At 51.7% G+C, this 25,233-nt stretch overlaps 1 long non-coding RNA gene across 1 annotated transcript; it reads left to right on the forward strand.

The window, feature by feature from the left end:
• Positions 1-3: 3 nt before the first annotated feature.
• Positions 4-5,064, forward strand: LOC111092169. The gene is made up of 3 exons (XR_005378087.1): positions 4-250; positions 555-811; positions 1,710-5,064. It is a non-coding gene; the product is annotated as an uncharacterized LOC111092169 (long non-coding RNA).
• The last annotated feature ends 20,169 nt before the right edge of the window (positions 5,065-25,233 follow it).

Consider the following 25,233-nt stretch of genomic DNA (forward strand, 5'->3'; position numbering starts at 1 on the left):
GGCTGCTCTTGCTCCCCACCTGCTTCTCTTCCTCTCACCTGAGGATTGCTGTCAGCTCCGGCGTCCAGCCTCCTGGCTTCCAGAGCCATTTCTGCACCCACCAGCCACCCTTCCCCTTGCTGCTGCCATGCCCTACCCTTTGGGGAAAGGCCTCTGGACTTGCTTCCTGCCCTGGCTGTGAGCTGCCTGCAGTTGGGGCCTTTGGCACTGCAGGCTTGGTCCCGTTTGCTGAACGAGCAGACGCAGGCAGGTATGTGTGTGCAGGGCGTGCTATGGAGGGAAACCAGGAGTCAGCGCCCAGCAGCCTTTCCTGCAGAAAGTGGTGGTTCTGAGTGTCTGGGCATCAGCCTCACACACCAGAGGCTCAAGAGCAAGGCCTTGTGGCCAGGAGCCCCAGTGCACGTGGTCCAGAAACAGCGTGGTCAGGCACAGTGGGCAGGAGGAGAGGCGTTCACCCAGGAGCGGCGAGGTCCCAGCAAGGAGCCAAGTGTGGATCGCAAGGCTCTTGTGTTAGGATTTTCAGCCATTTAACTTACTCTTCTTTCCTGCCTTAGAGGAGGGACCCAAGGATGTTCCCTCTGCACCTCAGGATCCTTCTGGAAACCATCAGGACCCTGGACAAGGAGATAATGAAGATTTTCTGCAGCAACAGAAATGAAACCTGGAACAAATCTATTTTTACCACTTCGAGTGTGGGCTCCCCTGACCCGTGATCGCAGTGCCCTGCTCATTCCACCTCTCCACTCCTGCCTACTGCTTTGACTTGAAGACAAAGAAGCTGTGGCATCACTGAGCGACGGGCTGGCTCAGGGTGGGGATTTGGGGTGCTCAGGGTGGGGACGCGGTTCAGAGCTGCATTTTAGTCTATTTCTAATGGTCGCTCCCTGCTCATGCAGCGGATCACGGGAGGGCAGTGCCCCCCACGAGGCCCTCCCAACAACAAATTACTCTTCTGTCCATGGGCAGCCCTAGGAGTGGGTTGGATGCTCTTGCTGTATTTCTGGAGGCTTGGTGGGGCACATCCTGGCCTTCAGAATGGCATGTTCCTGGTGTGGCAGGTATGCCTGTGTGTGACACGTGACCTGTCTCACCATTCCTGTGGTCAGGTCGGAAAGAGGTGGTGGCCTCTGCACTGTCGGCTTCCTCCTCACCTGCTCTGGCCTGTACCCTTGCCCCGGCCTGAGGAGCCCACGCCACAGCCACTTCCTCTCACTCCTGCCTGGGGGGCTCTGCAGTTGAAAACCATTTTCCTTAAACGGGGCAACTTGATTCCAACGAGTTCTGTCCCTGAGGCCAGGACCTGCTGAGCCAGAGTGGCAGATGCATTATGCGATGAGGGCGTCCTCTGGTGACCCTGAAATCATCGGTTTAGTCTGCTCTGTCTCCCTGGGAGACCCACCTGCTTTCCTGCCTGTGTGCCCAACCACGACCCAGGGGAAATATAAAACCTCTTGCTTGCCTTGCCAAGAATCCCTGCTACCAACAAAGTCCATGCATGCGATGTAAACTGCTGTTTTTGCAGAGGACAAAAGTCAGGGTTAAGCCTGGATATCAGCCTCCCACGAAAATATACCAGGGAAGATGTGAGGCTTTAGTGAAAGGAAACACATCCGCAGGATCACAGGAAAGGTTTAATGGCTAGATTTTATCTGGCCAAGACTTTGGCAACTGTGAGATCTGTTCCTTTTCGGTTTTCTGTCTCCCAGCAGAACCCGCTCTAGCTTGTAGCTGGTTTCAGTGGAACGTGAGTCCATGAGAGGACTTTGGTGAGCTCACACGATTCCTGGGAAGGTCAGAGACTGTGATTGCAGGCCACGCACCCAGGACCACACCCAGACCCCCAGCTGCTTGCTCGGCCGTGCCCACCGTCCCAGCTGTCATGGGTCACACATCCTGCAACCAGGACACACACACGTGGTGTGGCCCCCCAAATCCAGTGTGAGGTGGGGACCTAGGACCGAGGTTAGGAGTGCGCAGAGCCTTGGACCAAGAAGGTGCTCAGATGGCCTCTGCCTGGTAACCTCTGGTCCATTCTCACCACCGTTGCTGAGACCTGCCGTGTGCCAGAGGATGGGAGCCCCGGGGCGGGGAGGCAGTGGGCTCGTGCGAGAGATGGGCCAAACCAAGAGCACAGAGACATCACAGTAATCTTTCTGGAAGGGAAACAAAAAGAGGTAGTGGTGGGCATGTTGGGGGCTTTTCTCCAAATGGGGTTCCAGACGCCTCCCTGGGATGGCACCATGTAAGTTCACCTACAGCTGGTGTGTCGGCCCCCTTCTGCCGTCAGGCCACAGCCGTGTGTGCGGGCTCGGCCATCGGCGTTGCCAGGATCGAGGCCCGCGTGTGTGGCTCAAGTCATGGCAGTCCTTGGATTAGGACCCGACTGCCAGTCGGGACAGATGTGTGGTGGTTTGGGGGCCCTGTAATCTCAGGAGCAGCAGGAACCTGGGCAGATTGACCTCCTTACCCCTGGCTTTCTCCTCAGTTAGGGGGGCTGGTAAAAGGTCTGTCCACTGGGCTGGGGATAATGCATGTGACGTGCGGCCAACAGGGTCAGGCACACGACAAGGCTCGCAGGGCACACGGGAAGCGCTCGGCCCATACGGTGGAGTCACCGCGCTTGCTGGCAGCTACTGTGTGGGGTAGCTGGGATTTGAACCCCAGTCTACCTGACTCCAAGTCCACCCCCTGCCGGGTTGTAGGGCAGCTCTGAGCTGGGGCAGCCGGGGGCCTGGGGTCTGCCTCCCTCCGGGGTTTCTGCCCCCGCACACCGAGTGGCGCCCGGCGGAGCCTCCGCTGCATCCGTGTCTACCGTGAGACAAAGGATGTGCTTGGTGTTTCCCCAGAGCCTTCTTGGAAATCATGCTTGAAGGAGGCGATTCCTTGCAAATCCAGCAGCCACTACCGAGAGCAGCGAGAGCAGCGAGAACTCGGTTTTCGGGAATGTCAGAACCGCCCACCAATCCATTTTTATTTGCTTCCTGTTCATTGTGCATTTTCCTCTATCTCCATAATCTTTTTTCCCCCATGTGACAAGATTTTCATCGGGCTCTCTATTTAACACACCGCTGCTGCTTGCAGAAACCGTCGGCTATTGTTACTCTGAGTGCGGATTCATTAGCCTTTGCTGGAGAGGGCTGCGCGCTGCAGCTTCTGTGCGTCCTTTGTAGGCTTTAGATGAATTCCTGCTGTGGTCATGTTCATTGGGATAATTTTATCAAGATTTCCTTTCTCTTGCTTTATTACTTGCTTTCTTGGTTACTTTATTAAATTTTAAAATATCTTATTAAAGCCACTTCTTTTCTCCTGACAAAAGTATAACTTTTCCAACTTGGCTGGATAAAACTTGCAGACCAGACGCTTCCTGGGGCCTCCTGGAGAGTGGCAGGGGGGCTGGGCTCCTGGGTCGGAGAAGGCTCTTATCTTTGGCTCTAGACCTTTCTGTGTGGCTTTCATGGTTTATAATCACAGACTATTTCATTCCATTGTTTCAAGCAGTGAAAGAAGACTTCTGGACCTGGTAACGCTAAATTTTTTTTCCTCATCACCATTTCTTATTTTTTTTATCACCTTTCTTAAAAGCAGTCGACAGATGTAGTAATGTAACAAGTTTTTTTGTGAAATAAACCTTTTAAAACCCCACATTAAAAAACTGACTAATGGCAACCCCTCCAGTGAAAATACTGTGGCTACCAAAGCTATGTGGAATCTGCTTTAATAGAGGAATATGTTTAAATAGAGATTTTTGAAGGCCACTTGGCCTCACTGCAGTTTACAGCCCAAATGGGAATTTTACTGGTCTCTGTTGGATTATCCAAAGGTGCAGAGATACAGCTGCCAGCTCCCATATTCACACGGCAGAGCGAGACTTAATGCAAGCAAATGACTTCCATGTTGGCCATCACCGAAAACCATATGGAAGGACAATTTATGAAAACTTGAGAGGCTTTTTGTGACTTAAATGGGGGGAGTGGCCTTTTGGAAAAGGACTAACAGAGCAAACCTGAGTATTTGGTCTTCACTGTGAGTTAATTTCTCACCTGGGCAGGAGTCTACATCTTGCAGGTGGGCAGGGAAGTTTGCTTTCTGGCCTTGGGAGGCAGGACCCCATGGCCATTCGCAAAGCTGGGCTTGGAGAGCAGCGCCTGGAGCAGGAGGAGGAGCCTTCTTGCGCTGCACGTGCCTCCCCACCCCCCAATCTCCCAGGTCCTTGCCTCTCCTGCTCCTCCAAAGAGAAGTGCATTCTTAAGCAACAACAGCCAAAACGCTGCATGTCCTCTCCCTCCTCTCCGCCCCCTACTTCCCCACTCACATATCAGATGTGTTTCTTAGATACGAATCTAAAATTAATGCTCTCGAGCTTGGTTCCTCAGGGGAAAAGTGGGATAATCAGCAAATGTCAAAATGTTTTCTCCAAATTTCTAAATGAGTGGAAAATAAAACAATATGACCCCCCTCAGGAATTACCTGGCCACTGTTTTTCTATAGACGTGACGAGTCTATTTGCTGCTCCCCAGAGTGGACCCAGTCGGGAATATTCTATGCTGCAGGTCCCGGAGCTCCGAGGGAGAAGAGGGAGTCCTGAGTGCTGGGATGGTGGCCTCAGATTCCAGGCAGGTCTCTCAGCCAGGGTCTGGCCAAGTCTGGGGGAGGCCCGGCCACACACCCAGAACTGGGTGTCTCTGGGTAGCGACGGTTAACCTCTGGAACCTACTATAACTAGAAATCTTTATCGGAATTACCCAAGCCATTACCCGCTCACTGTATTAGCTCTGCCCTCGAGCGCTCTTGACTGCGTATCATGGGGATGGAGTGCTTTGTCAATTGGAACTCAAGCCTCCCGATCTTAATTAGAGATGTGCCAAAGTACCTGAATTTAATGGAGAAGGTTGGAAGACAGTTCTCTCTCCACCCCTCTTGCATTTAATGACTTCATTACTGATTACTGTCCACAGCCATGCAGAAATTAAGTATGCTCTGCAGAAAAGCACAAAGGTTGACATGCAACTGCTCCTGCATGGCAAGTTCCATGTATAGCTCTGCACCATCTGCAAAATGGGGAGCGCCACGAGGTCAGCATGTTGGCCTCCAGTCCCCCTGCCCTTACGCACCCCATGGCCTGGCCTCTAAGGCCAGGGAGGGGCCGATACCTGAGGTGTGGGGAATGCATTATTCATGCGCTAGCTCCCATCCGCAGATAATTCAATATTCTGCTCTCAATAATCTGTTCCAGCGTTATCTGTATTCATCCTCTCGTTTTGTAAAGAAGGCTGCTAAGTAATTGTTAAATATCTCTCCTGCTCCCTGAATAAATTGGAGATACAGAAAAATAATAGGGATATGATTGCACCATATTCATTTGGTCGTGTTTGCCCTGAGTTAGTGGTGCGGGCACAGCCGACTGAGCGGCCGCATTCTAGATCAGAACTGCAGACAAGGGCTCCAGTCACAGCTTTTTTTTTTCCACCTGAAAGATGTGCCCCAACATCAGTCCCTCTTGACTATCCTAAGACAGCACCCCGCCTTGCGGACCCGACTCTTAACCGGCTCCTTTTCCACGGAAGAACCAAGTGGTGATCCCATTCACGTGGAGATTCTGCTCAGCCTTATTCTCTTATTTAAACTAAACATTTCCATTGGAGACGGGAACATTTTAACCATTACATCTGTTTGCCTTGCAAGGCGAATTCACAGGTTCAGATTTTGCCCGTCCAAGCAACGCCTGTGAGCACAGTAAATACAGCTCGGAGGAAACTGTTTCTGTAACACTTGGTCGGAAGGAATAAATAGCACTGGGTTCTGAGCAGGAAGGTAACGTGCTCCCAGAGCTTCCCCAGAGGAGAGGAGAACGGGGGGGAACAGGGACTGTTTCCGGGAGACTCGCCAGGACAAGGAGCGGTTGCTTTGGCCTTCGCGCCGCCCGCCCGGGCTCAGGGAGAGCGCTTGAGGCTGCGGCCAGGCTGGGGTCGGCTGGACTTCGGGGCTGGCAGGCGGCACCCCCTGGGGCAGGGGCTCCCAGCAGGCAAGAGAGCTGGTGCTTCTGGCGCCGGGTGTGCTGGGCGTGCAGCCGGAGGCGGGTCACCTGAACAGCGGCGCCAGGGACAGCCGCTGCAAACCAGGGCGCCGTGGCCCCTCTCCGCTCCTGCAGGCCGCCGCCCGGGCCGCCCGGGGGAGGTTGGGGACTCAACGCCCCTCATCCCAAGAGCCTCACCCAGGCCGCGGGTGTTTATAAGCACATGAGGCTCTGAGGTCCGCACCTGTTGAGTCCAGGTGAATCTGCCATCCTTCTGGCCTCCCGCCCTGCCCTGGGCCCTCCCGGCCCTGCCGCGTCCCAGGCTCCAACTGCGCCTTCCAGGCCGGCGGGCGGCCTTTGCCTGCATCCCCACCCTCGGGTCACCGCTCACTCCCGCGACAGCTTTCTGTTTCAGAGGCAGTCACACCGGTGCGGCCCCAGACCCTCTGCCTCCGCCCGCCAGAGATCTCCGACAGGTGCGTCGTAGACCCCTCAAACCCGCGGAGCGTGGGGGGCCTGCTCTGCAGAATTGGCTTCTCCCTGGCGCCTGAGAGCCTTGGGGTTCCCGGTTCTCCCGGGCTCTGGGGGCTGACGGCTGCACGGCGCCCTGGTTTGCACCCTGGCTCTCCACTGGGGGATTGTCCACCTCCCCCTGCGGACGCCTGGTGCGTGGAGGCCAAGGCTGCTGCTGGCCGTCGGGCAGGGCGCAGCCCCCCTCACGGAATCGTCCAGGCCTAGAGGTCAGCGGGGCAGAGGCGGAGAGGCCCTGGTTCGTAACACAGCCTTGCCTCCGGGTCTGTGACCTCCTGGCAGCATGACCATTAAATGAAATGTGACTTTTTACCTCAGCTGGAAGACAGGTGCCCACAGCTCTGACCCCGTGCGGTTCTGTGAGAATTATATGGAATCATGTGTAGGAGGTAGTTGGTGGAGTTACTCTGGCGTATGCAGGCCTGGGTGCCGTCACTATTGCGTCTGTTTGGCTTTTTAAGACCCAAGCCACAGGACCCAGCCTCTCTCGGTGCTCGTTTCGTGTTCCTCGTCTGCTCGGCGCCCCTCGTCGGCCCCCCGTGCTGCCCTACTTCCATTCAGGACTGTTGTCCGCTCCCCGTCGGGGCTCCCACAGCCTGGCCCGCGCTGCCAGTGTCCGAGCCCACCCTCGGGTGCCCTTCTGTCCTTTGTCCTTAGGGGATTCTTCAGGGCCTCACTCGGCCACACCTGCCTCTCCGGCGTGGTCATTAGGGGGCTGGTGTGGGAAGTGACCCAGCGTGCAGAGCCCATCGCACCCGTCCACTCCCGGGCCCCGCTGCCCATCGCCCTCCTGTGTGTCCACACAGCCTGACGCGGGCATCGGAAGGGGGCCCGGCTGCCTCCTGTCTGTGTTTGAGGGTCTTGGGAACAGGGTGGAGGGGGTGTGAGGGTCCCTCTTCCCTTCTCCTGAGTCCTTCCCTGAAGCAGGGGCTTCTTGACTGGTGACTTCGGGAAGATTTAAAGAAACCGTAATTGAGTGATATTAGCGACCCTCAGAAGGTCTAATATCACCTCATACTTGGAAATGAGCTCAGGGGCAGAAAAGTGCCTCTGTTATTTGATACTTAGTATCAGAATTAAAGGCTGTATATTTGCATAAGGATCTTCCTTTGTGCGGTCAGGCTTCCAGCGGCCCAGCTCTGGGGGCTGAGAGGCCTCTGCTACCTTCCCTCTGACTCTATTGGTCTCGGCTCTGGGCACAGTGTGGGTCCAGCCCCGGTGTCTTCAGGCCCCTCGGTCTCAGCTCACCTCTCATAGGCTTCTACCCGAGCATCTTTCACAATCGCTCTGCACCGCATCACCTGGTTCTGGTTATAACATTGTCACCATCTGAAAATACCTCTTTGATTTGTCCACTGGTATTCTCTGTGAGCTCTGCTGTGGGAGCAGGTCTGTGTCTGTTCTGTTTATTCCTCGGTGTAGCCAAAGGACTTAGCTGAGCCTCTGGCACCTGCTGGTGAGTGCATGGCCCGTGTGGACGGAAGGTGCCCCTCCTGCCCGTGAAGATGGAGGGAAGACGGGAAAGGCAACGGGACATGGCATCACACTGGCTTCGTGAAGATTCCCCTTGATTTAGGCTGGGACCAGGGCAGGGCTGTCACATGGTGACACCTTCAAGGTCAGTGGTATTCTTCTTGGATTCTACAGGCAAAGGTCTCTGTAGCCTTTAAAGTCACCCAGGACCCTGAAAGGCCACAAATAATAAAGAGTGGTCGGGTCTTTGGAGCCCTTCTCAACAACCCCAGCAGGCATGGAGATTATTCCTTGTCCTTGGGTTGAGCACCTGCTGTGTGAGGGTCTGGACCACGGCACAAGGAGCAGCAATGCCTGTCTGCTAGGCCTGGTGGGCGGGCAGGGGGAGGAGGCAGCTGGAAAAATAGCAGCCATACACGAGTCTGTGGGACGTGGTAAGGGGCACAGTGTGGCCACAGGCACGGGGCTCTGTGTGTGTCTGACCCAAGCTCTTCCGTGGGACTGTTTATCATACGGGCTGCTAGAAAGAACCCTGTCGTTTCTCCTGCAGGGTGAATCCCAGCAACTTACCGGTGGGATCTCAGCGTTGATACCAGTGTCTGTATTTGCTGTTCATTCGCTGCCTCCTGACCACCTCACCTCAGCTGCCCCAGTACCTGCACCACCCATTTCCCTGCTCTGCACTCCTGGCTCTTCAGCTGACCTTTAGTGCCATTCAGATCCCCTCACCCTGGACTCTGTCCCAATCATTGGTGTCAACACACCCTGCCGTGGTTGTAAAAGCCACATCCTGCTCCCACAGTCCCCATTGGCTGGGACAGGGATTTTTTTTTTAGAAGAAAATGTGTCCATGTGGTATTGTAAACAGGCTCATAACATGCCTTGCCTTCCCTGTGACACACCTCAGCATCTGTACCCTGTTCTTGAGTGTGGTGTGTTAATGACACCAGCAGGGTTTGAAGTCCAGTGCTAAGAGCAGGCTGCAGAACATACTGTAGCACTTGAGCTTGTGTGACCTCTTTTTGGATCCTGGACGAGCATTCACGACCTCTGTGGCTAGGCCAAGTATGTCGCTTCATTGAGCCTGTGTTCCCACCTGTAAGATGCAGATAGTACCAGGTGTTGGACACAGCTCTTAGGATGCAAGCTATAGAATGGGGCTTGCTTTTGCCTGCCCAGTACTGCTTCCATCTCTGCTACTGGGATCCTGCCTTTCTCCGGGGGGTGCATTGCATGTGGATCAGTCTCCTCCTCTTCCTTTAGGGATCGGGATCTGACCCAGGCTCATCCAAGCCAAGCCCAGGGTGCTCACATGACCTAGATTAACGAATCAGCTTGGCTGGGACCGATCAGGTCAGCTCAGGGATGCTCAGGTGACCTGGACTAAACCATCAGCTTAGGGCAACACATGACCAGGACTAATCATTCAGCTCCAGGATGCACACCTGACCGGGCAGTCCAGTGCTCACCTTGTATCCATCCCAAGAAGGAGGCTGGACCCATGGGCAGTTCTTAGGACACATAGCCTTATGTATTGAAATCGGGGAGATTTCTGGGTATATAAGTTTATTTCCATTTAGCCCATATTAGTTGGAGAGTCTCTGTAACTGGCAGCTGACAAAGCATGCACAGTGCCTGGCCCAGAGCAGATGGGAATTGTACTCCAGGCTCTGGGAAGAGAAGCAAGTGGTTTTCTGCTTCCTTGCAGGGACTAGCAGCAGCTGGCTATGGATAGGTGGACTGGTCCTTCACATCCATCATAAAGGCCACCAACTTCTGTGACATCTGGGAGAAACAAAAAGTACCTCTTTCAAGCCCTCCGTGCTCAGCTTTTTAGGATGAGGAGAGCTCCCATCCTTAGAATGGGCGCTAAATGAAAATACATTTCTTTAGTGCTGCTCAGAGAGAGATTTCCTCCTTATTGGTTATTCCCTGGCTTCCAATAGTGCTAATGAAAATGCACTTTCATTCCCAACTCCTCTTGTAATTCATTCCTCTTCAGCAATGTAGAGGACGGTATTTTATACATGGATTGCAGGCAAAGAAAAGCTTTGCCTTTCTAGAAAAGAGACTTCAATACTCATATGTGTGTGATTAAATCTTGATGTAACTTGAGTCAACGTTTTAGGGTCAGAGTGTATCGAGTCCCTACAAGCATTGGTCTTGGAGGCAGGAGCTGTCGTTCTGATGAGCTAAACAGAAGTCAAGCTAGTTAAGCCCTTTGTTGAATAAGTGACAATTGCTAATCTCTCAGAATTTCAAGAACCTAAGTAAATTGAGTGAGGCACATATGGACTCACACGGAGTCTTGTTTCATAGAGCTTGACAGTTGAGCATCATATAACTAGGATTGACAGTACTAAGCCATGAATTATTCCTACTTAATGACGCCCTTCCAGACTAAGACAAAATCTGTCATTACCTCATTACTCGGCTGTGTCTTATTTATTCTGGGGCTGCTCTGCAGAAACCACGAGAAAACATTTTCTTTTTCCCCCTTAAATCCCTGCCTCCATTGGGTGAAAATGGTCTGCTTCCAATCAAAGAGCTCACAAATCAATTATCCCCAGAGTGATGAAAATTTTTGGAGGTCACTCTAGACAGAGCTGAAGGAAGGAAATCTGATTTGTCTCTCCTTGGTCCATTAGCTCTGAGTGTTTGCATCCTCACAGTATCCTTGCTGGAGGGTCTTCAACCTTTTCCAGGGAGTGGCTACTTCTGATTTCCCTGAAGTCTTATGACTGTTGAGAAACGTCAGAGAGTGGCTGGCCAAGAGCGCTTTCTCCAGGTCATTTGGAGGTCTTCAGAGAAGAGATTCTGACAGTGGGGAGCATCTTTGGAGATTCACTCATGGGCACAGGTAACAGCCTGGACACCTGGCCATGACCAGGCTGACTTGACCTATAGGTCTTGCCTTTATTTTAATCCTTCTGGGGCATCTCCTCAACACTGGATGTGTCTGTTGGTTCCTTGTTACTTCCACTTGTCTCGATGTGTGAAGGGAAGTCTCAGGCATATACCCAGTCTGTGCATTTTTTTCAGTAAGACAGGTTAAGTACTTCTTAGGGGGAGTGTTTTAGGAAGAGCAGTGGAGAGTGCTCAGGTGTCGTGGTAAGTGAGACGCAGTGCTTAGGAGTACAGGGGCTACACTCATTGACTGGGGTCCTGTCTCTGCCTCTGCCTCTGTTTCTCCCTAGCCAGTGCCTTGGTGTTTCAGTACATTTAGTCTGCTGTAACAAAATGTCACAGAATGAGTTGTAAATAACAGACATTTTCAACAGTTCTGGAATTTGCGGAGTCCAAGATCATGGCACCAACAGAAGTAGTGTTTGATGAGGACCTGCTTCCTGGTTCATAGATGTCTGTCCTTTTGCTGTGTCCTCACATGGTGGAAGGAGACAGGGAACAATCTGGGGTCTCCTTTATAAGGGCATCAATCCCATTCATGAGGGCTCCATCCTCACGACCTAACCACCTCCCACAGTCTCCACCTCCTAACATCATCACACTAGGCATTAGTATTTCAACATATGAATTTGTGGGGATTGGGGGGGGGTAGACATTCAGACTGTAGCACTTGGGAGAGTTGTTGACTCTCCCTTTCTCAGTTTCTCATCTGTGAATGAAATGATGGTACTATCTATGTCTTAGACTTGTTTTGAGAGCCAGCAATTTAGCACATGTAAGATATGCAATGCCTGGCACACAGTCAGAAGTGCCAGCCTTTACTTCTCATAGGTCATTGGGCTGAAATATGGAGTGGCAATCTTGACAGAGGAGAAAAAAAACCACTAGTATTTTAAGAACCATACCATTGTTGATAGACACTAGACATGAATGTGCATTATACCTCCAATGATGAGACATGTCTACAAAAAATTACTGCTCTGTGCGCCCAAATCTTGCACTGTCCCATCACATCAGGAGCAATCTATTTGCATAAAAGTAAGGGTGCTCTTCGTGTGTGTGAGCCCTTGCCCGAGAGATGCTATGACTTAGAAATTCTTAATCTACCCTGCTCCAACTTCTTTCCTGGAGAGTCCAAAGGATGAAGAGTGAATGGGTCTTACAGACATTTGTAATCTTTGTGATCTGATAAACTTGATGGTTTATTAGAATCATGGCCGTGCTACAGTCTAGGATGATGGATTTAATAAAAAGCACTGGTTTCCCTTAGAGAGGTTCCAGGATGCTCCTTGAGGGCTGGCTAGTAAAGACATGCAGAATTGGTTTATCTCCCTTGGAAGGGAAAAGACTGGTGCAAAGTGAAGTTTGAAAACAAACACAAACACACCTTCCTGGAGACCCAGGATTCCAGCCCCGTGCAGTGGAGCCAGCGAGGCACATCAGATCAGATGGCAGAGATCCAGGCTAATCTGAGGGGAAACTCTTCCAACTCCCCATCCTGCTGGTGGCAGCGAATCTCACAAATAATCACTGACAGACTTACTCCAATTTCAAAGCCGTGGCTCAGGCCCAGGACCATAGGATTACACTGGGTTCAGATCACTGCAAGGCAGCCCTGAAGGGTGGAGAATTCTGGAGCATGGGAGAAATGGCAATAGAGGTGGGTACCGAAATGCCGATGTAGGAAACGTAGTCCCACTGAAGACTAAGTCAAAACGCGAGTGAGGGAGATTTATCAGAGAAGAGATCCCAACACACACAGAGGTTGGCTGTGGAAGGGGTCAGAGGTCAAGGTAGTGGTTGCCTTATTTCCTGGTAATTTCATTTGTCACAGAAGAAATGAAATCCAGTCATCACTCAGGACTTTTGAATGCATTTGGGCCCATCTGTTTAGGAATGAATGGGAACACATTTGAGGGATCAGATGTTGGGAAGGAGAGTCCTTTTTATTTCTTTCAACATTCAGGCTTTTATCAAGCCAACAGTCTCCCCTGATTTTTGAATAGATAAGAATGGTTTGTTATTAACATATTAATTGTCAGGTGCATCTGGAATGCTTGAGGATGCCTGAGAAAGGACTTGAGTCCATGCAGCATTGCCTTACCCCAAGGGTGCCTGCCCTAACTTGACTCAGCCAATTCCTTGATTCCTTTCTTAATAAGGAGGTTAACTTCCCCACTGGCAGGTAGGGATTATCGCAGTCCGAATGTCACACTTTCTGTATAATGTTTGCCTCTGGCTGCCCCTGTGAAAACAGCTAAAAATAGGGACTTCTAAAGAGGGAAATCAGTTGGGAAAGCTGAGGTGACCTCGAAACCTGGGGAGATAAGCCTTGCTGTGGGCTGAGGCAGCTGGAAACCTGTGAGGAATTTCCAAGATATTAATTCCACAGAGGTCTTAAGTTATCTATACTGCTATTTATTTCATTTCTGCTGGACACTAGGAAATGTTTTCTTACTAAAAAAGTAACCAACATGTGCAGTAGGGACCTACTCCCCGCCCCAACCCCTTTGAACACATGACCCTCATGCACCCTGGGAGCTTGTGAACGGGTTTTATTGCCATGGAGAAATCGGGAAGGACCGTGTGATGTGGCTGTCTGGTCATGTCAGGACTCAAATCCAGCTCTCCCTCGCCTAACTCTGCTGAATGCCTGGGATCTTCCCCTCCCTTGGGGTGTAATCGATTTCTGTCTTCCAGTTGTTAGGGAAGCACCACACAGTAGTCGATGGTCCTTGTTGGCAAAACTTCCATGTCTGAACTTAGGAAAAAACAAAACAAAACAAAACCAGAAATTGAGAGAAATGTCTCATTTAACAGAAAGATTTTCTCCCTTTCTTAAAAGAATTTGTCATATGTTTCTTTTAAATTAAAAAATATATATATGTTGCAAGTTGTCATTCAGTTTACAAAAATGTGGCGTAACTTTTCAGAGCACGTCCATCTGGTAGACTGAGGCATGGCTAAGAGCACAAAACGCAGGCCGCTCAGGAAGAGTTACTTAATGTTCCCTCAGCCTTTTCCCCGCTTGGGGAGCTTGGGCCAGCGCCTGTGTGGGTTTACACCTCTTGTCTGTATGCTTCTCGACTCGCCCTCCCCGCTCCACGGGCACGTGCCCACGTGTGTCATACATCGCGTCATTGGCAGACTCGAATGTGGTCTCGCAGCTCCCATCCTGGCTTCCAGCAGCTCTCTGTTAAAAAGCCAGACAGAGGAGGGTGCTCCTGAAAGTCTGGGCATAAATTAGCTCTCCACGTGTTAGCTTTAAGGATCTCTTCCTGCCCGACACCCTTCACTTCCCGCCAGCCTCTTCTGCAGACACGTACTGGTGTGCTTATGCACCCACACCTACGCACATGCACACGCAGGCTCTCCTCGGGTAAACAAACAAATATGAAGCCGTCCTCCTAATTACCTGAGCAAATCTGAGCTCCTTATGGTGAATCCTTTTGTCAATAGTCCTCCTTGCCCCCTCAGTATTTGCCCTCTTGCTTCTCTCTGGATGGCTTCCTTGGTTCAGTCTGTAGTAGTGGTTTTCGACTCGGGGTGATTTTGCTTCCCTTTCCAGAGGACACTTGGCAAAGATTGGAGACGTTTTTGGTTGGCACCACTTTGGGGCTGGCTACTGACATCTCATGGGTAGAGTCCAAGGATGCTGCTAAACATCCTGTGGTGTACAGAGCAGCCCCTCAGCAGAGAGCTGCCCACCTCAAATGTCAGTAGTGCCAGGGATGAGCAAGCCTGAGCCATAGGGGGAACACAGGTGAAATAGCAATTCGTTCTGATGAGGGAGCCTGGCCTAGAATCTGTAGGTGGCACTGGGCACTTTCTTTGGAAAATTGGAAGAGGAGAAACATGCCACACATGCAGGGACATGTAATGACAGTGGCCGCTATGGAAACTCCCTTTTAATTAAGAAGTACAGCCAGGAAACATGGTGCCACAATTTTGGAATTACAGTCTTCAGAGTGGCTCCTTCCCCAAGCAGCCAGACCGGCAAAGGACGCCGCTTCCCTGATGTCCTGACCCCGGTTGAGTTACAGGCAAGGGGTACGGGCTGGTCCTCCTGAAACACATTCCCTCCTGTTATTAAGAGGTTGTGTTGGAAAGAGACACTTGCTGTTTTTGCTGCTATTAATAATTCTCCATTTGTGACATCCGCCATCGCCCCAGAGAAACAGAGTTCCAATGGCTGCGTTCCCACAGAGCTGCTGCTGGACCAGACGGAGAGATGGAGACAGTGAGTCGGGGAGGCTGGGAGTGTCCGCGCCGGGCAGGGAGGACGGGACTGGTTGGACTTCACATCAGGATGGCATTTGAGCAGCAGAGAGACTCAGCATCTCAGGAAACAGAAGCCTTCTTTGGCTTGTGAAAGTGTTGCATGCAATTTGCCACGGAGCACACAGGCTATATTTAGCTGGGTGTTGCAGAGGGTAGGAGCAGGATTGTTTAAGTAAGGGTTTGGGCAGCTTGTCGTATACAGAACCCACCACCCTCCGTGTACACACATCTCTACAAGTGGAGGCAGAAGAGCCTTCATCTGAAGACTCCCGTAAATGGGTGCTTTCTGCTTCTGTTTCGATCTCAGAAATACCAAACACAGCAGTTCTCATTAACACAGATTTTAATGGGAGATATTTGTCTGCACCGCTCGGTCGTTTCCACTAGCGTGAGACTGCCATTTAAAACAACAAGTGTAATAGCATCTTTGAGCTTTTTAATTAAAAATTAATTAGGAGGTTTAAGAACAAACTCATTGGGGGTTACTGTACAATAACATGTTTACAGAATTAGGTCTGGGCTCTTTGTTCCAGCTAAGTGTTTCAATCAATTCTCTGTCTATTAAATGTAATTACGTATGATGCTTCCTCAAAATTATAATGTAGCATTTAAAAAGCAGCTGGGAAAAGTCTATAATTTTAAGTTTGGAATTAGGGAAACTATGAAAATGCAAATAAAGGCAACTGTGCCTGGTTGGTTGGGGAGTGGGGGGGACAAGAATCTCAAAAGCATAGTTTCAGCCTCAAGGCCATTTGGAATGCCTTTCTCTCTGTTGGCCTCACTTTCCTACTCGTCTTAGGATGGCTCCTTGGGGAACGCCCGAAGAAGGCATGACCCAAAATGACAAGAACAATGAGTGGAAAGAAGGGATATTCTTGCACATGGCCTTGGCATGTTTGCACTGACTGCTTTTTAATGAGGGATATTAATCGATTACATGCTTGCTTTTGACTTTGGTCCTTTAAATGCACGTGCTTCTGAAATAGTCCTCATTTTCTCAATCTGGAAATGGCGCTTGTAAACACCTCAGAAGCAGGTTCTGTATTCAGTTCTTTTTCTGAGTGTACTTCTTTGACAGGTAGTCTTGGATGAGAAGGTTTTAATATGTCCATAGGCAAGGAGTTAGGCTTCGGGACACGAAGCCCGCACACCGACCTCTGTGGCGGTGAGCTGGCATGTGGGATCCCACCTGCTTGATAACCTTTCTTAAGTGGATGGACCTGTGTCATATCTCAAAAATTATATGAGATAATTAAAAAATAGTGCTTCCTGGAGAAGAATGCCGGGGTCTGGTGCTGCGGCTGACTCTCTTCTCCAAATCCACAATGGGCATAGGAGCAGTTCACGTCTAACTAGAACAGATGTTTAAGGAGCTTGCGGTGGTGGGGCTTCCCAGTGGATGGCAAAATAATGCCTAGATCCCTGAACAGTCCAAGGAAGTAGAGAGACCCATGCTCCTGGCGGACACACAAAGCATAGAACTTGACTTGCTGGACTGATGGGAGAGCCAGCCAGGGTGGCCCTCCTCTCCTTCCCTAAAGTGCCCTGTAGCTCAGCGCTGCCCTCCAATTTCAGATGGAGGGGGATGCCCTGTGGGGCGGCCCGAATGTGTTTCTGCAGATCGCAGACTGTGTGGAGTGTGCCGCCAGAGCTCACCCTGCAAATGCAGTCCTTCGGCAGGCATCCTGTAAGGGGAGGAATGTGGCTCTTCCCCATGGGTTTTCTTTAGCAGGTGTATTTTTGGAACATGTTTTCTGACGAGGGGTGTGCTGGGATCTGTAAGGAATGATGTGTTGAAGCGCTACTGTTGAACCTGGTCATCGGTGTGGCAGTCTGTGGTGCAAGTCAATGGGAACATTTAGGCTTGCCGTGGTGAAGCCCCGCTTCCGTCCCGCACTGGTGTCAGCCTTCCCCAGAGAAAGGGTGTTTCTTTGCCCATGCTCTCCTCGGTGACTGCCGGGAAGCAGATCCCTTGGCGGGAGGGGGGTTCTAATAGGGAAAAATAGACTATTTCTCTCACTGTGTTCCTTAGCATTTGGGGCATCAGAAAGAAGGTCTAACTTATTTTCAGGGCTTTGTGGGGCCTAATGCAATTAGCAGTGATACCTTCTTTTTGTTTGTTTCCTCAAGAGAAGTTAAAAATCCAAATTAAGATTTTTGTGGCATTGCCCACTGTGTATCCTGATGATCAGATTTCTTTTTTTTTAAGATTTTATTTATTCATTTATGAGAGACACACACACACACAGAGAGAGAGAGAGAGAGAGAGGCAGAGACCCAGGCAGAGGGAGAAGCAGGCTCCATGCAGGGAGCCTGATGCGAGACTTGATCCCGGGACCCCAGGGTCACGCCCTGAGCGCAAGGCAGACACTCAACCGCTGAGCCACCGAGGCGCCCCTGATGATCAGATTTCAACCCTGAGCTTATATTTACCACATATGCCCGACTATAGGAACTATTTTTCGAAAAATCATTCCTCAGAAAGTGGGAGTGACTTCGTGTCTGAGGTTTTCAATGTCTTTCATCTCACGCAACTCGCTCTCTCTCTCTCTTTTGAATAACACAGTTTTGACTCAGGAAGACCCTTCAGGCCAAAAGAGCCTCATTCAATCCCAGCTTGGGATGCTTATCGAGGGTACATGTCAGGATTGGTAGGGGTGGTTACTTTTTTTTTAAAGCAATAAAGAAAATATAGCACAGATCTGGCAGTTGTACGATGGGGTGGGAGCTCACGTTTCCAAGTCTTGTATGTTACTGGACATAAGTCTTTTCAGAACCACTTTAAAAAGGAACACAAGGGGTAGCTACTCCAGACCTAACTGATGCATACCTACAAGAGATACAAAAAAAGTAAAGCAGACTGTCCTTGTGTCAAATAAATGAGGGCTTGGATTAGGAAGCAATTTCCAGAAACACATTCATGTGTAGAATCAAAAAGTGCTTAATTGCAAACATCTGAGATGAAAGATAAAATGAGGTACTCTGGAAAAGTGTGCTAGATGATTCAGATGGGCGCCCTAGAGATGGCAAAGATGCTGATGGCGGAGACGTGCGTAGAGTCTGAATAAAATCGTCTCAGCAAATGTGAGACGGAAAAATTCATGTTTCCAAATCGATATTTTCCATTTGATAAAAATGCGCATATGTGCCCACGTTAATAATCTAAATATTGTTAATAGACACTGGACTGCTTTGTCTTTTTCCAAGAGTTCTTTCATTCAGTTTGGTCAAAGTCCATCTGGGGATGACCTCTTACTGGAAAAGTAGCACATTGTGTTTGGGCACATGTCATCTTCTTCATTTTGCTTTCTAAACTTGGAAGTGGCCTCAGCGTTGGAAATTATCGCTGGAGGTGGAGAGAACTGACCATCATTAAGACCTGTGCATGGTGCAGTGGTAGGTAATGTACACAATTCTGATTAAGTCAACAAGCCTTGGAGTGCGTTCTGGAACAGTAGTTCTCAAAATTTCATGAATATCAGAATGGTCTGTGGAGTTTATTAGAAATACAGATTTTGGGTCATCATCTCTCAGAGGGCTGAAGTGGGGCCAGGAGCCTGCACCGTGAACTATTATATAGGAAGTAGCCGTCATGCCGAGGCCTGGAGCTCCAGGGAGGTGATTCCATCCAGCATCAAGAGGAGGCCTGGGAGTCAGAGCTCCACGCGGAGGTTGCAGCGATGGAGCTGTACTTGTATGTGCCCACGAGGAATTCACTTAACCCACAGAGGTCCGGTCTTTGCCCTCGGCCTCAGCGAGGTAGTCTCCGGGGCCCTGGAGTGTCCTGTCCAGCAGGAGTGTCCTTGTTTGCTGGAGGCTTTGGCCACTGAACAGTCTAGTGGTGTCCTTTATGATGGGGCCTTTAGGGGACAGGTCCTGTCAGTTCTGATCTGGGGAACCTGGAGGCTAAGCCTCCAGGAGGAGCTGAAAAGGTCAGCCAGGTGGGCAGTATGTGGTCAAGCCCCAGTTAAGACTCTGGACACAGGAAGGCTTGGGCGAGCTTCCCCGAGTGGCTGTACTCTGGAGTGTCGTCACACATGGAAGCCGGGAGGACGTAACACCGTCCAGGACCCCATTTGCGTGTGGACCTCCCAGACTTCGCCTCTCTCCCTGGGCGGGTTCTGATCTGTATCCTTTTACTATGATAAAGTTGTAATTGTAAACACAGTGCTTTGCTGAGTTCTTAGAGATGTTCTAGTGAATTATCAAACCTGGGGGAATCTTGGGATCCCCAGAACTTATAGCCAGGTGGTCAGAAGTGACGGTGGCCCTGGGGACCCTGGGTATGTGGCTGGCATTTAAAGTCTTGGGCCTACTTGGCAATGTGGCAAGACTGTGCCCTCCCCTGGAGCTTGGCCAACTCCTCTGCAATATGCTTCGGCCTGGACAAGCCTCAGAAACAGGAGGTTGAGAAAAAGAAACACGTTCCATAAAATTATATACAGTGTGATACCACTGATGCCAATTTTAAAAAGAATAAAACAATGCCATATGTTGTTTATCAACATATATGCATATATATATGCATAATCCATAGTATATTTGCATGCATGTAAAGAGCATAGGTAAATGTGTATGCATATATATATATATAGTTTGTATACAAATGTGTATATGTATTCATTTCTATTTATATGCAAAGAATTACAGTTTGGAACCGGATAGATACACTCCAGGTTCATAACAGTGGCTGTCTCTGGGGTCAGGACAAGAAAGCCAAAGTGACAAACTGCAAACGTTTGCTAATTACCGATGATGCTTGTTGGACGTTTGTACGATTATTTTGTACGTTTTCTCTGTGTTCGGCATTAATGTGAACTCACCTAGAGTGAGGCCAGGGAGGCAGTGGTGCGTCAAGGACACCGTGAGAGGCCTGGTGGGGTGGGGGAGTGGTTGGGGCTCGGGCGGCAGGAGATCGGGAGCACAAGGGAGGCTGCTCAGCAAGGACTGGCGGATGCTTGGCGTGTGTTCTCCCGTGACGGCTGCTCCAGGGACAGCCACGAGAGGAGGCATCCTCTGTTTGGCCTGTACAAGAAGAGCATCAGGGCTTGCCCATCTCTTGGACGCCCCCGGATGCCTGGGTGACAGTCAGCGGAGGGGGCACAGCTGCGGGGCTCCCCGTTCCGCTTCGGTGCGGAGAGTCTCGGGGCCCTTCACCCTCCCACCTTCACTCACGCTGCCCCATGGGGTGGGAGCGCCCATGGGTCGCGGGCTGGCCCGCGCCACCCGTGGGCTGATGGTCCGGCCCTCCAGCTGAGAACACCTGCCAGGCCCTGTCTCCTGGGCCCTCGAAGCGCCCGCCCTGCCTCCCCAGTGCCAGCCCTGCCTCCCCAGCCTGCTAACTCACTCCTTCCCTTCGGCGGCCCTTGTTTCTTGCCTCCGCCTAATTATGCACAACGGTGGCACAAGTCAATAAAAACCCCATCTGGCTCTCACATCACAAAAGACCGTATATGCCTTGAAAATTCATTTGTGCTGAGCTGAGCGCACGCTTCTAAATCACAAGTGCCAGAAGAGTCAAGGTGACATGGCAGGAACAGAAAAAAGTCAGCCACCGGAACCGCCGGCGCCTTGGGGCCGTATTTCACCCTTGGTGGGAGGAAACGCAAGGCACGTTGTCTGGCTGTCTGGTTTGTTCGGGTGATCAGAGGACTTGAGGAACGTTTGCAGGCCCGTGTGCCAGCCCGCCGTGTGCCGTGCGCGGCGTGGGCGTTTTACCCAGAACGTGGCACTGACCGGCAAATTGCATTTAAGTTCTGTTTGCTCTACTGGGGGGGCCCGGGAAAATTGACCAGATTCACTGTCTCTGAGCTACAGGCGTTTTGAGCTCCAGCCACCCCGAAAGGCTGCCTGGGACGGCATCAGGCCACTTGTGGGACCGCCTGTTCCCACTCCAGAGGGTCCTGGGCACCTTCCAGGTGAGGGAGGATCCTGAGCAGGATCCTGGGGGGAAGGAGCCTGGATTTTCAGAATAGAAATGAACTGGATGGTAAAGATGTTTGCTCTGCTTTGCTTTGGGGGTGGGGGGAGGCCTGCTCCTTCACTTCCTGATCCTCATTTTCTGAGCATCTGCGCTACGCCGAGGACTGAGTTTGGTGCTGGGCAGGTGTGTTTTGGTCCGGGCGCCGGGCCTGCTCTTCAGGACCAGCGTGTAGGGGGGAGATGGAGGCCGACAGTGAAGAGGCAGGTGCTCCCCGCACTTCCTGGGGGGGAGTCGCCCCAGAGGGTGGGAGCGGGGAAGCACGCCACCGACCCCCCCAAGGGGAGGCTGATGAGACTAGGGTCCGAGGAGCCGGCTCGTGAAGGCTGAAGAGCCAGGCACACGGGGAGGAGGCAGGACGTGGGCAGGTGTGATGCGGGGGGTGCGCAGAAGGATTGGAGCCAGAGGGTCTTCCAGCCCAGCAAGGGTGCCATCTCCAATCAGGGAGGGGGGGGGCAGAGAACCAGAGACAGGGACCCGCGTGGAGAAATGCAGGAGGAGGAGGAGGGAGAGGAAGACGAGGGATGCACTGGTGGGCCCCCCCCCCCACGTCCCCAGCGCCCACGGGGCTTGCACCTGCTGCCTCCGACTTTCTGCTCCTGGGGCCCCCAGCCTGGGGCCTTGCTTCGAGGCCAGGACTGGACATGAGCCAGTGCATGAGCCGTGGCGGCACCAGCAGCCTGGGGCCCTGACCTTGCGCAGTGGCGCCTGGAGCTCGGGTCTGGGATGCCTGCGGCCGCACCTGCTCGGCGCACCAGGGGCCGCTTCAGGTGTCTCAGCCACAGCCCCGGCCTCCGGGTCCCTAGAAGCTGGGGCAGCAGCGGCGATGGAGCTCTTAGCATCTGGGGTCAGCAGGCAGCCTCGTGCCCGCGCCTTGGCCCCATGGCCCACCGCCTGCAATTACAGCGGCGGCCGCGCATGGGGCTGGAGTCCCGTCTGGTGACAGATGTGGCCTCTGACTCCACACCCCACGCAGGATTAAGAAGGTGTTGCGAATTCTGTTTATGAATCCTGTCAATAATTCTAATAAAAACTTGCAATAATTAAATTAGAACCCACCTATAGGTTTTTAACATGAAAGGAGACACAATTTGCTGAGATAAGTCAATTTGAAAAAAAAATGAAACTGCTTGTATTATGTATTTATGAAGTAGAAACTCATTTTCCCATCCAATTTGAGCCTGCTATTTCGCGCCGGGTAATAGGTACTTCCGATAGCAACAGCAGCCTCTGATGGCACTGCGGCCCCGTCTCAGCATCATGTTCTCCGCAGACCCAGGTCAGTGATTACAAAGTCGTTAGGGTTTGAAAATCTCATTGGCCCGACCCAGGCTGATCACGGGGGGAGCCGCGCTGCCAGCCGGCTCCCTGCCTCCCGAGGCCTCCCGTGCTCTGTGCCACCCTTTTGCAAATGCCGCCCACCCTGTGCTGTGAGCTCAGAGCTCCGTCCCCTGGGGAGCGTCCCAGGTGGCCCCCAGATGGAGCAAGTCCTCCCCGGCCACCAGCGCCCTTCAGGCCTCTCCCATGCTGATCCAGCACTGTCCCCAGGACTGGCCAGGAAGGAAGGGGACGTGTGTGCAGAGTTTGTCACCTGTGTTCTGCCCGACCCTTCACGAGAAATCTGTTTGTGGACCTGACATGGTCTCTGCCAAGGTGCCAGGGGGTGTCCCCTGTCTGCTCAGGCGCCGGCCTGGGTGTGGGAATTGGTACGGTGGGTGGAAAGGCCTAGAAGGATCCAGAAGGGTCTGAGGAAGTCGTCTGGCTGAAAAGCGGGCTTGGGGGAGATTTGTTCTTGGGGAGCTGGAGTCATAGAAGGGCGGGAAAGGGAGCTGGGTACCAGGTTTGGGGAAAACTGTGGCCTTATTTGGGATTGGAAGTTGAGAGAAGTGATGAGGGACTTTGACGATGGCCACAGGGTGAGGACCAGATGGACAGTGAGTGGAAGAGGACAGGTGGGTGGTTGAGCTGTCAGGGTTACGCACTGCATCTTTGATGTTCTCTGAGACCCTCACCTAAACACAGAGGGACCCTCGTCTCTTTCGATGGCTCCACATGGTGGTGTGGGCGGGATACTCGTGACTCCACGTGGGCACCGGGCGGAGAGCGTCCACCCCTTTGCTGGGATGCCTGTTGAGGGTGCTTAGGGCTGGGTTCAAATCCAGCTCTGCCCCCTTGAAAGCTGGACGGCTGACCTCAAGCAGGCTGCTTCTCCCCACCTCAGCATCCTCAGCCCTGGAAGGGCAAACTAATCGCTCCTAAGAGGGTGGTCTTGAGATCAGGGTGGGATAGATGGAGGTGAGGACGCAGTGCAGGGCAGCGGTGAAGATGTCCACCTCACTCTCTGCATCGGCCCCACCGCATGTGTGTGTCCCCACCCCAGCGGCCATGTTTGCCTTTTGTGGAAGGGACCCTGTGTATTGGGATGTCTGTGCCTCTAGAGCCTTCTAGGGTGGGGTACGTTGTGGGAGCTCAGTGAGGCCAGCACAGCCCCCCGCTACCCCAGCGGTGCCTTCTTGTGCTGCAGGAGGACGGGGCCTGGCTCAGGCACAGAGGTGAGCCCTGTGGTCAGCATGTTGGCCCGGTGGGGCTCCTCTCTGGCTGTGCTGTCCTGCATCTGAGTTTCTGGACTCTGATCACGAGAAGGAGAAGCACAAGCTCAACCTCTGGAAATAGCACATGTTCACACGGGCTCTCACCAAATTTTCCTGCGAGGAATCCTAAAATTCATAATCATGTTTAATTTCTCAACAAGACAGACATTATCTAAGGGCTAAATACTGGAAAATGTATAGAGAAGGGAAAAATCGACAAAAATTTAACTTAAAGCCCCATGATTAAGGATTTATGGGCTTCTGCAGGATCCCAGTGACCATGTCTGAAAACAACCAGGTCGTGTGGAAAGCCTGGGACTGGTGGCCACGGGTCAGCCGCAGCCGGGCCAGTGGACCAAGGCCACGTGTGTGAGCAGGTGACTCTGGCAGTACCGGCGCCTCCCTGGACCTCCCGTCTCATGAGAGCAGCTGAGGGGCTGCACGCACGGTGACCAGCACCCCGCCAAGGGCTCAGCGCTCGGGACACTGTAGCGGTTGTTACTGTCATTCCTGGAGTCAGGAGTACTTGTGCCATTTGCTCCTCCTGACAGATAACCATATCTGAATTCTTTTGTGTATTCTGAAGGGAGATAAAGATTTTAATTCATTGCTCTCGCATGTTTTGCATCTGACATCCCAACGAACGCCGAACACATTTCCATTCAGCAACGGCCTTAAAAGAAACAGAGACTTAGTTTTGCAGAAAGATGTATCTTTGCAATCCACGGACCTGTCACTCATTACTGCAGACATTGGTAGGCTTTCAGCTGTGGAATGTGTACGTTCACAAAACATTCAGAGGGGGTGGCATGACCTTGAATATTCGCGTGAGAACGACAGGTGGCTGTGAACATAAGCTCTTGCTCCCAAGCTAACGGCGCAGAGCGTGCTTACGAGCATTCATTCCGAGTAGGAACGAAACCTGAACCTTGCACCTTCTCACTCGGAAGCCAATCTGCGGGGGGAAAAACGGGGCGATAGCATGACAGTGGCTCAGACCAGGCCCCTCAACAATCTGTGCAAAGACCTAAGAGTATGATGCAGACCCAACACCTCCTCTTTCTGGCTGTTTTTAAGATAATTATCCAGAAAAATATAACTATTGACTGAGCTTCATTCAATAGTTATGAAAAGAAAAGTCCAAAAACTAATGAGCAAAGAGAAACCACTCAGAGGTTTGGTGATTGGTGGATGTTTGACTTTTCTACCCATTTGTCCCAAAGCCCAGCTCAGGGCATTATCCCACTATTTTTCTGCTGCCTCCTTGATGCTGGATGAACGCAGGCCAGTCCTGGGTCTCCAGAGCAGCCAAGATCCCTGCTCTGAGACACATGATGGTAAGACCATGACCATGAGCCCTCACTGTACAAGGCACTTTGTAGGGTAATTCTAGGTGCATCTACTATGGCCTGGACGTGTGTATCCCCCAAATTCATATGTTGAAACCTACCTAATTC

Source organism: Canis lupus, chromosome 24 (assembly GCF_011100685.1).
Source record: "Canis lupus familiaris isolate Mischka breed German Shepherd chromosome 24, alternate assembly UU_Cfam_GSD_1.0, whole genome shotgun sequence".
NCBI lineage: Eukaryota > Metazoa > Chordata > Mammalia > Carnivora > Canidae > Canis > Canis lupus.